Source organism: Pinus tabuliformis, chromosome Q, assembly GCF_031772625.1.
Source record: "Pinus tabuliformis cultivar Carrire ecotype Pingquan chromosome Q, CPIR1, whole genome shotgun sequence".
NCBI lineage: Eukaryota > Viridiplantae > Streptophyta > Pinopsida > Pinales > Pinaceae > Pinus > Pinus tabuliformis.
In genome coordinates, this window is record NC_142296.1 from 206,579,279 (window position 1) to 206,592,007 (window position 12,729).

Sequence of the window (12,729 nt, forward strand, 5' to 3'; positions counted from 1 at the left end):
CCAAAAATATTTTACTGGAGTTAAAGCCAATAACAAAGCTAAGCTAAACTAAACCAAACCAAACCAAGAAAAGTCGAGACAAACCAAGAAAAAAAACAACTCCCAAACCTATATAAAACCCAAGATCAAATCCTTTTTAAATATTATGCATAGGTGGATTATCAAGTTGCATAATAAACAAGCTTGCATCTTTAGAATGAAGGTGTCAAATTATAATTACTTTAGTTTTTTCTCATTTCTTAAGCTCTTTTCCCACTTATTTGCCAAAACATGCGGAGACATAAATGGATATAATGACATACATACCCACACATATATATATTTTTGTAATGTTTTAATATAAAAATATATTAAATAAAAATTCAGTTTAGTTCTAAACTATAAAATTAATAAATTTATATTATTTATTTTGAAATATTTAAATATAAAAGAATTAATAAATTTATATTATTTATTTTGAAATATTTAAATATAAAAGAAAATAAATAAATAAATAATATTCCATTTATAAAAATAATAAACTTAATTTTCAAAACAAATATAATGCAATATATTAAAAAACATTTTAATATATAAATAACAGTAAATTAAAATTAACTTCAAAATCATCATCATCGTCCATATTAAAATTTAGACTTTGAAACCCTTAACATCATTAAAACCATTGAAAACTTGGGACATATACCTCTTAAATTAAAATTAACTTCAAAATCATCATCATTGTCCATATTAAAATTTAGACTTTGAAACCCTTAACATCATTAAAATCATTGAAAACTTGGGGCATATACCTCTTAATATTATTGTCATTATTAGAACTTTGGGATATTTACAGAGTAATGGCATATGGAAGAAATAATAGACATCCCTCACACCATTTACGGCTTGAGAATCAACGGAGCCATGGAGTGAAAAGCTAAGAAGTTGAATATTACATCTAAGGCAGCCCAACTAAAAGTTCAGAAAATGAAGAGTTATTTTCTCCTCAGCAGCCATTATTTGCCCTGAACCTAAACACTATAGCTCTGAAGCCCATTCCTTCCTTACTTCCCAATTCGGTAAGGTGGGGCTGTTGAGCTCTGACTGGTAAAATTCATATTCCAGTCCAGAGTCTCTGCAGAAAAACTAAAGTAGACCATACATAGAGAAGAAATTTTATTGAATGGAGAAAGGGGTTGCTCAAATTATTCAAATAAAACCTGAAACATAGTGACTACCCTACTGTACCATGAAATTCTGATATAATTTAATTTAACCTATAAAAACTCACATTCAGACCTCCACATCGCATCTGGTGCCGGGCTGAAGAGGAACTTGTCCATTGCCGGTGTTAACCATTCCCATGATAGCAAAGCAATTGACATTCAAATGATAATGCCCAGATGTCCAGGTGCCCACCTTCCAGCGGATCCTCCCGTACATCTTCAGAGTCAAGCTCAGCAAGTGGTTCTGCTTCTCGTAGTTCAGATGATCGGCCACGAAGGGCGCCAGGGCAACGTTGATCCCGGTTAAAACCGGAGACAGCACGTCGTAATCGTCGTCGCCCTGGTAGAAAGGGGTCAACGAGCAGGGGGGCGTTATCTGCTGCCCCTCGTAAGTGGCGTAGGCGCTGAGGCTGTCGTAGTAGACACCGATCCTGTCATTCGGGTTGTGCGAGACGATGGAGAACTGGACCATCGTGGTGAGCACCCCATTGGTGAGATTCAGCTCGCGCACCGTAGCGTCCTGAACATAGAATCGTGGCTTGCGCGGGTGCAGAACCAGGAAGACGATCAGGATCACCAGGAGCGCGATGATGACGAGCACGCACAGAGAACCCATACATCTCCGGATGGGCCTCGCCGGTCCGAAAAAGAACGGCCTTGAATGGTTGCCGCAGTCCTTGTTGCCCCCTTTCCCTGACATGTCTGAATCTTGGCGCCCTTAATTCTCTCCTCGAGACAAAATTCTGAATCAAATCAGCCCTACAATTAGCAGTGCGATGCCAGAAATTCTGACGCTCAGCAGAAACAGAGGCCAAATCGAAACGAATGGATCTGATCTGAGCAAAAATACTAGGGCTACTGCAATATAAAAAGGACAGGATCACGGAAGGTTGGACGAACCTTGGAACCTTGGAACCTTCGGCTAGCGTACTGGCGGTCGAAGCTGCAACAGAAGCCGCCCGATCCGAGAATCGTCCGTTTCAGGTCGAAGGCTTACTGTACCGTACTGTATTTTTTTAATGTCGAGAGCCGATTGGCCAAAACTCTGTAATCCACACACGAGAAACGTTAGCTCCAGGTCGTTGCAGCGTCGCAGAACAAAGAAAGAAAAGCTCAGGCCAACGCGCCCGCCACTGTCTGGCTCTGCGTGTCGGCTGTCTGAATTTAAAAAGAATTCCACGTCCTTCCTTCAACCCTACACTCTCTGGAAACGGAAAATTAAAGCTAAATCACACCACTGTGTAAAGGAAGTCAATTCACACTCAAATTCTTCGTGACTGCTCCGCCCATTCCAAATTATATTTTAAAATAATTCAGTAAAAGGTAAAGGATTTTGTTTCTTCTATCAATTTACTGATCATTCCTCTGAATCCACCATGCGAATATAAAATTGAGTTACAGGTAACGGAATTACATTCTTGGAACCTGAATCGAATCAGGAAACCCTTTATGGTTCAACAACTACTCAAACCAATTTTTACCATAATTCAAGTCTAATTTTACCATGATTAAAGTTTTTTAACATTTTACTTTTACATTTCCATACGCGGTTTTGAATTAAACCCTGGTCAAGCTGCTTCATCCAGTGGGCTGGTCGAGTTAGGTAAAGACAAAGTGGTCACCGGGAGAGCCTGGTTGGAGCTCACCACCGACCCACATGGTTTGCCCTTTTGTAAAGCAAAGGCATGGGGCCCGCCGGCTTGGAGTTATAGGTGAGATGGCCACGAAGCATCTTTTCTTTTTCATGGTGGGAACCGCATCTCTTGTTTCATGTAATTTTCGTTCTCGTGATTTCTATGTATTAGTAGTGGGGGCACGTTGCCATGATGTCAGCAGACATACACTCGTAGGCAAGTTGGTGAGAGATACATATTCCCTGCCTAATTATTATGAAAAATAATCTCTACTTTAATTATTATGTAAAAATAATCTTTACTTTGATGATTATACTTTTAGAAAAGCTTTGTATTAGTGTTGTGAATGATTATAATGATTCCAAAAGCGATCATACAAAAAGTTGGCAGCAGGTTCGGATCAAGAGGAACATGGAGCGAATCCTGACTCAGTGGAGAGTGAGTGGCTTATATGCTTTGTCTTGTTTATGGGGCTCTAGAGGCATCAACCAAAATGCCTTATTTTTGGGTAGTATGATAAATCTTAGTAATTGAATAGGATTTTTATGATAAATCTCAGTCAGTGAATAGGTATTATTCTTGGGGAGTATGATAAATCTCATTCATAGGAATTTTAGTGATGGGTATTTTTATGATAAATTTCATTTGATTGGTAGGAATTTGAGTGATGTGTATTTGGGAGTATCATAAATCTCATTCATGGGATAGGTAGCAATTTAAGTGATGAGTAATTGATTATGATAGATTTATATGTTGGTGTGTAGAGATGTATTATAATATTGATGTTTAAGTATAATCAAAATTGATGTGTAATGTATAATATTGATATTATGTTTTGATTTGTATGTTAAACAATATTTATTATATAGTATATGGATTTGTGCACAACAATTTGTGGACAAGATTTTATTCATATTCAAAAAAACATATTTTTTATTCTAAAACGTTTGTTGCCGCATATTTTTATGCTATCAATTATTTAGAGATCTCAAAAAATTCATAAAACACATTTCTAAATTGATCAAATTGCAATTTTTGCATGATGAAATGATAGCCTCTAAACTTAGTGAAAAGCTCATTTGGGACATTTCTCAAAATACCTTCTAAGTTCAACCAAAAACTCATTCAAACATTTGTGAAAGTGTGGGTGTTTTTTGTTAATGGTTATCCCACGTTGATATCTCTTAAGCTATAAGCACAATCATGGGTAATTGACACTATACAATGTCACATTATTCAATGCCACCCATTTCCTTGTGTTAATGTCATTTTGTTAGGTTAACCTTATAGCCAATATTGAAGTGTGTTGCTCATCATGGGGTGAAAGAAATAGCATTAAATTGGCATAAATAATTCTATATGTGCCAAGATTCAGCGTACACATGCACATTTTAGTAGCTTACCTGCGTCCACCTTTGCAGCGTGCTCATGCATGTCAACATAGTACTATGTGTGCACTTTTGTTCCACACCCCAAATCAACATTCCATGAGCACTAACAAAGTCAATTGCCATATAGATCATTAAGGAAGCCAACAATTTTTGCACCAATTATTTTATATGGTTTGGTAAAGGGGCTAACCTTGTGCGACATTAACAACGATCTAGGTGGTTGTTTGGGGCCATCTAAAATTGGTCTTAATATTGACAATTTGTGGGGCTTGCATTTCAAACGCATTTTTGGGGGGCTTCCCATGCACTTTTCATGATTTTGGCTTCTTCTAAAGATTATGAAAACTTAATAAAAAACTTCTCTTTCCAATAAGTTGGAGGATATAAAAAATAGAGTAACAAACAAAAACTTGTGGTCACTACAAAGCACCTTTCTTTTTCATACAACCCACGATTGTCCAATATAATATCACACTCAAACCCTAACTTCATCTTGAATGCTAAGTAACCTTGCATGTTAAAGTTTCATCTTCACATTGTCACTATTATAAAATGTATTTTTAGTCTCTTACAATTGGAATTTTGACAAATAAACATTTCAAACACATAATAAAATTATGACCACTTAAAATCAAAACATCTATTATTTTTATTGTCGTTGCCAATTATTGAAATGCATTACATCACAAATACATCACAAATGCAAAAACTAAAATTGTAAACAAAACTACTATAATTTTTGTTAGTTATTCAAATATATTACATCAAAAAACTTATACAAATAATTAGCCAACAAAGTTACGCATCAAAAAAATAGAAATAAAATTATAATAAATTAAGGAAAAAATCATCACAACATTACAAAATTCTTTACTAAAATACAATATTCTTGATAAACAACTAAATGTTAAAATGAAAACCTACAAATAATTAGCAAACAAGATTTAAAGAAAATAATCATCACAAAGTTACAAAATTCTTTACCAAAATACAATAGTCTTGATAACAACTAAATTTTAAAATGAAAAAGATAATACAATTAAAAAACGATCCAGCAGAACTATCAATAATCCTTTTCAATCTATTTTTTTTTTTGGGATCACATGAAAATTGAATATCAGGGTAATTCTATGATTAAGCAAAAAAAAAATCGTAAATTAAACGAAAGATTAAGACCTTCACGAATTAACTTTTTGTATAAAGTTGCTCACTACATATTATGGTCAACAAATTTACTGTATCAAACGATTCCAATAAAGTAAGATGCAAATCATTACGTAGGTAATGAATACGTAAAAATCATATATATATGTATGGTGAATAATTATATAACAGAAGGTAAATATTTTATATAATTGGTTTGAGGTTTTAGATATATTATTTAAATATAAAATATTTTATATTTAAATTTTATGAAAAGAAGTTGAAATGAAAATTATCTATAAAAATATAAAATATTTTAAAAACTATCCAGTTTGTTAAAAAATTATATTTATACATTTCCTTATTATATATATCAAAAATAAATATATATAAAACATATATATATATATAATTTTATAAATTCTTGTTCAGGATAATACAATTCTTTGTATTGTTGACCAACAACGAAAAATTATCATATAAATTTTGAAAATTTTATGCTTAATAATATTTCATTTCAGATGACCTTACAACGGTATGGTCCTATTGTTCATACACCGCAAACAAAAACGATTCTAAGTGTCTAAACATACCTCCATTATTGCTTATCACTTCAATTCTGACAACCTTTCATGAGCGTTACGATCACAGGGCTATGATAGGCAAATATAAAGTTTTTAATTATAAAGAATGATGTGATCTCATTATATATATATATATATAAAAAAAAAGGAAATCATCATTTTATTTTATTTATATATATATATTTTTAAGGGAAGTGTTTTTTTTTTAAATTTTAAGGATGAGAGCGAGAGTTAATACAATGATATTTTTAGGCACAAAGTCATTATAATAATATTTTTATCAACATGTCACTTGCAGAAAAATGAACCTAGGTCAGGTAGATAACAAGTATTCTACCTAACCACCAAGATAACCTTATTGACAGATATATATTCTAAATAATTTATTAATAAAAATTAAATTAATAATTTAACCATAATCACATATATTTTAAAAATAATAAAAATATCGTGTAGTGGATTCCATACCTGGGCAATACAGATGCAAAACATGCAAACTTCAAGGTCCTCATAGAAAGAAGTGAAACACTATAAGAGACCCTCCCTCCTTTGTATAGACACTTTGCAACTATAATTGACAAAGTTGGGCCACAAAGTGACCATCCTCCAAAAAAATAACAAATTTGGAATTCCCAAATAACGATTAAAAAATTACACAAATTCCCTAGCATAATTTTTTATACATTAAAGCAAGCTATCCAACCTCTTTATTAGCTCAAATATTAAATTACACAATATAATTATTGACAACTTTATCTTCCTATAATTCTCTAATAACAATTAAATTGATTATTTTAATAAAATTATTATACTCCAAATAACAAATTAATAACTATATAACTATTATTTATTTTTTAATCTCAAATCATCTAAAATCAAAATTAACTTAATAATAATAATTATTTCGAAATTATATCAATCATTTAAAATTTACATACGAATATTCTCACCACACATCTAAAACATATAAAACTAAGTACATTAATAAAAATGAAATCCCACTATAAAATACGTTTAAGTGCTGAATATGTTTTTATTTTAGACAATGTGTTTCTTTGGCTATTATTGCTACTGTTTACTCGCTTTATCCTATTATTTATTTGTCCATTGTCATAATGTATTGTCTTTCTGGATGGATTAAGATTGATTTACTTAAATTTTTAATATCTTTATAATCTATTTTTTTAATTACTTCAGTTTATTTCTTCTTAAGTGGACACTTTATTTATCATTAACCATAAATAAACTTCATTTATAAATCAAGTAGGAGTACAACGAAGTCATTACCATTGAGAACTTGTACTATTTAATAATGTGTAATACTTAGTGATGTGGCTCACTTTAAAAGCTCTTTACTCCAATTTTATTTCAAAAGCTTTTTTACAAATTTAATGTTAAACAAGTCTATAACGACACTCCGTCGGAAGGCTTTATGATATAATGTAATGGCTTATTTAAATGTTAAATTAAATAATACAAATTTTATTTTGAAACTAAAAAATAGATGTATAAAAATTATAAAAGTGTTTTTTATGTTACATGTAGAAATACTTTTTAATCTAGTATAGAAGAAAATTTGATATATTATATAATGTTATGTAAATATTTTCATTAGATTACATAAAAAATATAAATTAATAATTATAATTAATAATTAAATTAATTTAGATCCATTTTAACTTTGTATTCATCAAGTGTAGAGAAAGACCAAATCTCTTTTAGAATATATATATGTGTGTGTGTGTGTGCGCGCGCTAAATGAGCCCTAAGGGATAACTTAATTGGTTGAGTTCTTATTGTTAAGTACCTTGTTTATCAGGAAATTACAAGATCTCCTGAATGTCTTTATGATTAGATCTTGCTAGTTTAGCAAACGGATAAATCCTTTGGGTTAATCTACTTAAATTTTCTTATAGATATAATAGCCACTCAAAATAAACTACCTTGAAAAAATATAATCAATAAATAAATTTAATTTATTTAATCAGAATACTAATAATTTTAAGCATTGTAAATAATATACTCAACATATAAACACCTTCATGTTTTGTTAAACTTGCGAATTATATGAATAAACCAAAAAAAAATTTGTTAGATCTTTCACTCTTTTATTTCTTAATTTTCCCTTTTCTTAAATGACCCTTGGATCACATTTGTAAATAAAAGTCAATAAATTTTGTAAAAAGATACACAATATTCTCTTTCCCTAGTTGAAAGTTTTCTCCGTGCTAATGTGTGAGTGGAAAAACTTTGAACGAATGAGGAATACTTTTTATTCTATAAAATAAAGGTAATTTAAAAAAAATGGAAATAATTATAGGAATATTTTTTTAAGTATTTTATAAAATAGAGATATTTTTTATTAAATTATATATATATATATAACTATTATGGAATATATATAGTGAGGTTATATAATGGTTATATTTAAGACTAGTATTTGAATAGGTTGGGGAATTAACTCTGTGACTTAATATTTATTTAGGAGTATTTTAACAGTGCATTGATTATTGTTTATCGTGAACTGTTTTGTAAGTTTGGTATTGGTGAGGCTATATCATGATCATGCCAAAAAACACTCCAGCTAGAAATAGAACCAGTAATTTAATATCTAAAAATACCTTAACAAAACATCCAATCACTATCTAAACACAACAAACGAATTTAAAAGAAACTAGCAATTGCACCAGATGTTGCAATGGAAATGTCGTAAAGCATAAATTCAAGAGAAACAAATGCTTACAAAACATCTAGAAGTGCATCATCATTTGCCTAGACAACTTTTTTTTTTGTAAGCTAGAGTAGGACCTTTCTTTTTCTATTTATATCAAAACCAGGTTGAAACATATACAAGCATTTGGTAGCCTCAACCCGCCCAGGAGGGAAACTGGGTCTGTTGGCCACCTTAAGTTTTTATAAGCCGTCCAGTAACAAAAAAGAATAAGTCTGCAGATCCATGCCAAATAAACCTCACTACCAAAATTACTAATCTGATTCCCTACCGACATTAAAACTATTAACAGGAAAAGGAGAAACTGTTCTCAAAGAACTAACAAGGAAAACCATTGGATCAAACTAGAATGATTAATCTACCATAATTTCAGGAGTTGTTTCTGTGTTTCTCGTTGCGGGAACAAGCTTCTTTAGCTGTTGTTGAATTTCATCCAACTTGCTATCCTGCATGAGCATAGTAATTTGGAGATTTTTCATTTCTCGCCTCATATTTGGTATGCCCTGAGCCAGCTCTGCCATTTCCTCTGCAACCTGCTCCATTGCCTTTGCAAGTAATCGCTTCAGCACCCAATATACATGTAAAGCCTGCTTGTATAAGGTCATGCGTCCCCTGGTGTTGCCCGGGTCAGGAATGAGGTTACCCCAGTCTTCCATTTCAGGTTCCGAGTCTTCCTACATTACATTTGCTTCTAATTCTTGAATAAGCCTGCGAATGTCTTCGTCAGTTCCTTCTTTGTAGGCTTCTTCAGCCTCTTGCACCGTATGTCTCATGGTTTTTCGACCTCGTCTCCGACATACTGGAGTGGGGGGCCTTAATTCCTGTCTGCCTGGTTGGCGAGGTTTTCCTCTGCCCCTATGCCCTCTTCCTCGACCTGGGCGAGCTGATTTGTTCTTGGCTGCTGCCTGACTCCCCTGACCGACAGCGAAAGTTGCGTTCGTTGTGAGTTCATCGCTTCCAGACTCCTTAGCTTCCTTTTCCAAATTCATGCCCTCCCCTTGCTGCTCTTTTCCAGTAGTTTGGAACTTCTCCGACCCTCCTCCCCTGGGATGAAGTTTGCAAATGTTCTCAGGGGTCTTCTCTGCCTCCCAAACCGCCTGTTTCACCACCTCCAGCTGCCCCTGATCATTATCTACCCTTAATCCCTGCATGCATTTATCTTGGCCTGCCCGGCTCCCTACCTTGCTAGATTCTACCCCAGCCTTTCTCATTCTCCCGCCCTCTGTCTTCTGACTAATAGTTACAGGGAAGGATTCCACGCCTCTCTCCCTTCTCTTTCCCTCTGCAACGTCTAACTCTCTTCCCGCTTCCCTAATATTGCTGGAGATTGAAAGGAAAGCAAAGAATGGTTTTACGAAAACATACCCCGTCCTATGTCGAGTTGCAGAGAACACCAGGTCGCATCGAGCTCCCTTCGTCTCCTTCCTTTGCAGCATGCTAACTTTGGTTCTGTCCTTCACTCCCCTTATTATTTTTCTGCCACCTACCCGACGTCCCATCATCCTTTCGCCGCCGTTCCTTCCTGCTTCTTCCTCCACTTCCCTGTCGCCTCCACACCTCGGGATTCTACCTTGCCTGCAGGCCGCCCCGACGTCCTGTGGAATTATTATGTTGAATGGTGGCCTGCTTTGCCACCTTCCTACCTTCATCATGTTTTCACACGTCACCAACTCTTCCTCCCCGATCGGGGGCCATCTGTAACCTTTATCTTGAATCTGTAGTCTCATTATTATCCTGGGTAATGATTAAATTGAGGGTCTCCCATCGTGGTTTTTCCCAAGGAATTGGCCATATACTGTCTACCTTTCCATCTTGTTCATTGCAACCCCAGTTAGCTAGGAAATCCGCGGCCTTATTGCCATCCCTTCTAACATGGTTGATGATCTTGTAATCAATGCATTTCATTATTTCTGCCAGGTCCTGAATTAGTCCGGCCGTCCTCCAACTCTTCGCTACTTTTTCCCAATCCTTACCATTATTCAATTTCCTGAGCATCTCTATTGCTAGGTTCAAGTCTCCTTCAATTTCCAACTTAGTATACCCATTTCGGATTGCTATTCTGATGCCTTGATAGACTGCCATTAATTCAGCTTCGTTATTGCTCATTATACCTCCCCGATCGGCATATACCCATCTAGTCCGCCCTTGATTATCTCTAAAGATGCCTCCGAACCCTGCTTGCCCCGGGTTTCCTTTGGAGGCCCCATCAAAATTTAGTTTGATGAAGCCATCACGAGGACATTTGAATTTGGTTGAGCTCTGATTATGAGTGCTCTGGTTTTTTTGCTTTTGAGGATAAACCATGCCTTGTTCCAGGTTTAGACTTGTTAGGATCCGTCCTTCTTCTGGAGTTGTTTTCCAATCTTCTTGCACCCAGGCTTCCACTAGGATAGTTTCCCTTATAAGTTTTTGGGTTCGCTTCCAAATCATCTCTGGAGGGTTGGCTTTGTCCTGAAATATTCTTTGGTTTCTTTCTTTCCATATTAGCCATATGTTAAACCCCATCGCTAGACTCCAGGCTCTCTTGACCACCGGGCTTGAGAATTGACCTCTCCCCCATTGGTAAATGGTTTGTTTAATGTCATGAGGATCCCTGTTTGTCCTCCCAAAGAGTTTCCTGATTTCCTCCCATTGCTGTTGGGCAACAGGACATGAGTTCAAAAGGTGTTCTTGCGTTTCTTTATCTTGTTTGCAGAGGCTACATCTAGGGGGTCCATGGAAACCTCGCTTCTGTATCTGATCCCAAGTCAAAATTCGTCCTTTTCCTACTAACCATATGAACAAGGTTACCTTCGGCCACCAATTGTTCTGCCATATTTGTTTCCACATGAGTGTATCTTCCTCTTGCTCCTGTTGGGTGGTTAGATGATAGGCTTCTCTGATCGTAAAAGTTCCCTTTGTGGATCTACCCCATCGTAGTATATCCAGACCTGTTCTGATTTTAATTCTTCTAGATTCCATTTCCTTTACAAATAGATCTTTCTGTTCAGGGTTAATGTGACTATCCCATTCTTCCGGTTTCTTCCAGGTTCTCCAGGTCTCGTCCTGCCTTTCTTCCTTCCAATATTCACTAACATAATTAAGCCCCTCAGCTATAGCCTTCTGATATGTATTTTGCAGGCCTTGCACCTCTATCATTCTCTCTCTTTGCTGCCAGGCTTCCTCCCAAAATTTAGCTGCATTTCCATTCCTTATTTCCCAGAATGCATGTTTGCATATAATATCTCTGTTTTGACTCGCCAGGTCCCATATAGTGGATCCTCTTGGAACTTCCTCCAGTCTAAGAATACCTTCAGTAGTTGTGGGCATATTGTATTTTTGGGTCCATATCTTTTTCCATAGATCCTCTCCACCCCTCATCCATCTCCACCACAGCTTCGCTCCTAGAACTTGGTTCAAAGTATACGGGTCTCTAAGACCTAGTCCTCCTTCTTCTTTATTTTTTATTAGACCCTTCCATGATATTAAAGCCCATTTCTTTTGTTGCTTTGGTCCTCCCCAAATGAATTTTCTGAATATATCCGTCATTCTTGTGCATACTCCTTTAGGGACTGCCATTGCCGAGAGAGGGTAGATAGGAATTGCTTGAAGAATCGATTTAAGAAGCACTAATCTTCCCGCTATATTCAAAGATCGGAAAGACCAATTAGCCAGTCTGTTCTTGAGTTTCTCAATGATTTGCTGCCAGTTTTCTATCTTCAAAGGATTTAAAGCTAATTGATTTCCCAAGTATTTTGTAGGTAATTCTCCAGAGCGGAAACCTAGAATTCTGGTCAGGTGGGCTTTGACCGCATCTGGCGTATTGAAGAGGAATGTGCATGATTTATCCTTGTTAATTTCTGTGCCTGATGCTTCCATAAAGAGATCAAGAATCCTTTTAACCCTTTTTACTTCTCTTAGTGAGACAACACAAAAAAGCATAATGTCATCAACGAACTGTTGATGAGTAATTGGTAAGTTGCTTCCCCATGGCCTCAATCCTTTGATTTTTCTCTCCCTCAGTTCTTTTTTGAGGTATCGTCCCAGTCCTTCCGCTGCTAT

General features: G+C 35.1%; 1 pseudogene across 2 annotated transcripts; it reads right to left on the minus strand.

Moving 5' to 3' along the window:
• Nucleotides 1–788: 788 nt before the first annotated feature.
• On the minus strand, nucleotides 789–2,575 carry LOC149218931 (NDR1/HIN1-like protein 1 pseudogene; annotated as a pseudogene). 2 transcript variants are annotated; one of them, XR_016249200.1, is made up of 2 exons: nucleotides 2,114–2,575; nucleotides 789–1,948 (listed from the first exon to the last, which is right to left on the minus strand). The product of XR_016249200.1 is annotated as an NDR1/HIN1-like protein 1 pseudogene, transcript variant X2 (transcript). The 2 variants fall into 2 exon arrangements; XR_016249199.1 differs by having other exon boundaries at nucleotides 2,106–2,574.
• Between the last annotated feature and the right edge of the window lie 10,154 nt (nucleotides 2,576–12,729).